General features: G+C 35.0%; 1 non-coding gene across 1 annotated transcript; it reads right to left on the bottom strand.

Moving 5' to 3' along the window:
• TRNAM-CAU lies at nt 1,735-1,821 on the bottom strand. Its single transcript is given in 2 exon segments — nt 1,735-1,770; nt 1,784-1,821. It is a non-coding gene; the product is annotated as a tRNA-Met (tRNA).

Below are 4,528 nucleotides of genomic sequence, written 5' to 3'. Positions count from 1 at the left end.
ATTTGTCGAATATATTGCAGTGTCCACATTTTGTTTTCTTCCTTGGACAATTGTTAAAATTCTTTAAAGCTTGTTGGAGATATTGCAGTGTCCGGGTGTTCCCTCCTACTGTAAGCAAGGAGCGGCTATATCACATACATAACAGTAGCACTGCGCAGAACAAGAAAATAAATACAGGGTTTCAGATATCAAAAAGAATTTATGGCGAGTGTGCGTGATCTCTGTAATCAAATCTATTCACTTTTAATTTTATGAAATGTTTTGAGTAGAAATCAAAATGCTAATGTCAAAAGAGCTGTGGCTTCGCATTTCCACCGATCGAAAGTATAATAAATTGCAATGCATGAGATTTAAGAAACAAACCTTGCTACCATAGCTCGGGAAAGCTTGCATTGAACAAAATCAGAGACAAGAATAACAATAACAGAAGCTCATTGTTATTAGCATTATACAATAGAAAATTTAAACAAAATCAGTAACTAATTAACCTATGTTCCATTGAACTCACGGGTCCTTCAGCAGAAACAAGGATAGCATCATCATCGTCATCATGATCATCACCATCATTTTTGCTTGAAAATTTGCGGTTGAAATTGATGGGTTTGATATCTTCATCATCATCTTCTTAGCTTTGTCTATTCTTCACAATTTTTTCTTTGACATCCTCTTCCTCTGCCATTTTTGTGTGTGAATTTGTAGTGGTTCTTCAAAGGATTGCTTTGGTGAGTGAAGGTTTTAAAGTGTGCTTAGAAGTTGAAGGGTTAAACCATTAGTTAGTAATTACATCTTTTAAGTTCTAGAGTTATTGAATTTAAATGGAGTTTTACTGGCCCCTATAAGCATTGTTTACAAATTTTTTTTATATATTTACTACCATAATTTTGCATGGAAACACAGTGCGTTTACCAAATTTATATAAGAAAATATCATGTAAAGTCCCCTTTTTAACCTGACAAACAGACACCGGTTTGCGTTTCGTCGGCGAGAATGAAACGGATTGTCAAAGTTTTGAACAAATTAAGATGTGGGGATTTTCTTTTCCTACATTGATGATTGATTGATTGATTGATATTACCTATTAGAATTATAAGTCTCGAGATATGGCTTAATTGCAGTTAAATGACCTATAGTGTCCCGACCTTGCATTTAAATGCCCTATCATTTCAAACCGAACGAAAAATGTCCCAAAATTTTTAAGTGTTGCGTATGAATGCCCCATAGTTAAACAAAAACCTAGACTTTGGGGTATTTAAGTGAGGTTATTTATAAACTTTGGGGTATTTATATGCAACATTGAGTAAACAATAATACACCAACGTGCAACATTTTGAAACTTTAAGAAATTTATATGAACCGCTTAAATACTTTCGTGTATTTTTTTGTTTGGTTTGCAAATAAGTGGTCACTTAAATACAATGTTGGGAAACTATGGGACAATTAAGTGCAATTAACCCTCCAGATATCTCATATTATTGTGTTCTGTAGTAGCACAAAAATAATATGTAATAGGGTATTACTGGAATTAATATTGACGCTCGTCCGTTTGGTATTAATAATTTTGGGGAGACATGCAAAATTGTTAGTATTCTATTTGTGAAGGCAATTTACAAAGAATAGGCAAAGGAGCCAGAAACCAACCCAGAATGGAAAAAAATAAAAATAACTGGGGTGAGAGAGGCTCGAACTCTCGACCTCAGGATCACTCAATTTAGCTATGAGACCTACGCGCTAGCCTGGGGTGAGAGAGGCTCGAACTCTCGACCTCAGGATCACTCAATTTAGCTATGAGACCTACGCGCTAGCCAACTGCGCCACCACCCCGTTTGCTCGACCTCAGGATCACTCAATTTAGCTATGAGACCTACGCGCTAGCCAACTGCGCCACCACCCCGTTTGAGCTTTCGAACTCTAAACGTAAATTGACTAATCCAAGAAATACACATTGCTTTGATGCATTGTTATTATAATCTATCAGAGCCAATTAATGTTTATCGCTCTAACTATCAGAACCAGTATCATTACAATAAACCGAGCTATTTTTAGCTCCAACAATTTCTCCATCACATTCTCTAAAATGGGGATGGAGAAGAAAAAAAGAGGGTCTTTCCTCAAATCTGCAGCATTCTGCAAAAATACTTCCTTCTCCAAATTCTTGAAAGTAACATTATCATAAATATCTCACATTCTTCAAAGAAGAAAAAATATATATCCAATACTTTATTGAGTTTTATATTGTTATAATAAAATATCAAACATTTATTTTCTTAATAATTATTGAGTATATATGATGTTTTATAGTTGTAATAAATGTCTAAATCCCTAAAACAGGAAAGTTGTTGGATTTGGAGCAAAAAAATTTTTAGGAGAATTTGGCATTTTGCTTCCTCATTTTAGAGAAATTATGGTGAGGCTCTTGGAGATGCTCTTAACTCACAGTTTAGTAATCCAGAAAGCAATGCCTTAGCAACCTCTTTTTTTTTTTATGGAATCTCATAATTAATTTACTAGTCATAACATAATAAGCCTTAAATCTCTCTACTTTAGGAAACCGATTCTGTGAAACAATCAACTTAGTATATATATTTTACTAATTTCTTTAGGACATGTCCATGACATTTCTGGACAATTTCCTCTTGCTTGTATGCTATTGATCACTTGGCAAATTCAAACAGGTACACATGTTATATTCAACAGGAGGCGAGTATGTCTGATCTCAATCTAGCCCTAACCTCTGTATCATTGTGTCTCACTACTCAGTACAAATATTAAAACTCAGTATAAAAAATTTAATTAAAGATCAATGTAACCATATACCGAATCATTATAAACACTTAAAATATCAATACAATCACCAACTTTAGAATTGATGCTAAAGTACAGATAATACCGAATCACTATAAACACTTAAACAATATTAGTACAATCATCAACTTTAGAATCGATTCAAAGATTCAGGTAAACTTTCACATTATTTGTCTATGTGTGACTTCATCATGTAGAGGGCTCGAGAAGGAGCTAGGAAAGGACTAAAAAGAGGAGATGATCTCAAGAAGAACACTTGTCATTCATGAAAATTCCTTTTTGACCCCCTAGCTAGCTAATTCTTGCTTTCGGTAGGAATGAAAAGGGATACTTTTCTCCACAGTCTAAAAGTTTAGTCACTACCCCAATCCCAATGTCTGTACTGTACCATAAAAATTATTTTTTGAAAAATAAATAATTGGTAGTTTTACAGTAACACAGCGTGGCTACTCTGAGCCTGTTATAGTCTCTATATTCGCCACCCTTCAACTTATCACAAAGGATCCAAAATCCTTGAAATTAATCAATTTTCACCTGCGCAGCGCATAATTAAGGTAATCAGCAGTATCCATGTTCTCTATAACGTGACATACAGGAAGAAGTAGTTGTTTTGGAGCTTGGATTTTAGAATATGCATGTCCCTTTCTACAAACTTTTATTTTAATTTTAAAATTTCATATTTCTTAAAAAGTGTTTAATGCAAGCTTATGGTCTATAAATTTCAGACTGATGGAGAATAAGGCTGCAACAATAAATCTCTTGTATTTTAAGTTGAATTTCTGTCTACAAATAGGAACATATTTGACTAAAAACTTTCCCTCCTAAACTCGTTAAGTTGGTTTTCTTCTAATTGTATCTAGACTAAATTCAGAGAGATATGGTAGAGACAGCTGAACAAAAACAAAACTAATCGTATTTGGTATTGTACTCAACGTTCACATATATAGCCGCACCATAAAATCGGCTAGGGTTTGTTGGGACGCACATTTAAACCATCAACTATGATCTAAATATGTTGATGATCTGGACTGCAATGGTCTGAATGCGAATCACATTAGCAGCACACCAGAATCCGTACACTCTAATGCACGTGCACACATGCAATCATAAGGTTCAACAAGTGAGCCAAATACATGCGGCTAGAACTGCAGACCATAAACGTTATATTGTCTGTTCCAATATCACGTGATTTGGTAGCATGATTAGCCTCTTTACATTAATAAATCGATTGTGTAAGACTCAGCATGATACAAAAAAAGTTATTTTCAGATTACGGTCAAAAAGATGCGTCACGTGATCTCGTGCTCCTGCTCCAGAAAACTACTTGTTAAATTCCCATCGTTATCACTAAGTATCATCGATCACTCATCAGCAAACTCTTGTACGTATCTCTTCACATCTTGAGCTAGCAACTCAACTTCTCCTACCTTCAAGGCTTTACTCAAATTTCTTCGTTTGAGACTAGGAATCAAGAATGAAGCATTGGCTAAGATTTCTAGTCCTGCTCATAGTCTTTTTTCTTCTCTGCTCTCCATACCCCCTTAAATATTACAACGCAAAGAAGAGTGTAGTGAGCACAAGAGGATCAAGGAAGCTGATGTCTGTGAAAGCTGCAGTTGATCAAAACCAAATGAGAGCTGAGACAAGGGAACAGATGAAGCAAGTAGGAGTGAGCAAGAGGAGGATTCCACCATCAACTTCAAATCCCACCCAAAATAGGTAGGTA

The sequence above is a fragment of the Asparagus officinalis genome, chromosome 10 (assembly GCF_001876935.1).
Source record: "Asparagus officinalis chromosome 10, Aspof.V1, whole genome shotgun sequence".
Lineage (NCBI taxonomy): Eukaryota > Viridiplantae > Streptophyta > Magnoliopsida > Asparagales > Asparagaceae > Asparagus > Asparagus officinalis.
This window is presented reverse-complemented; position numbering and strand designations above follow the sequence as displayed.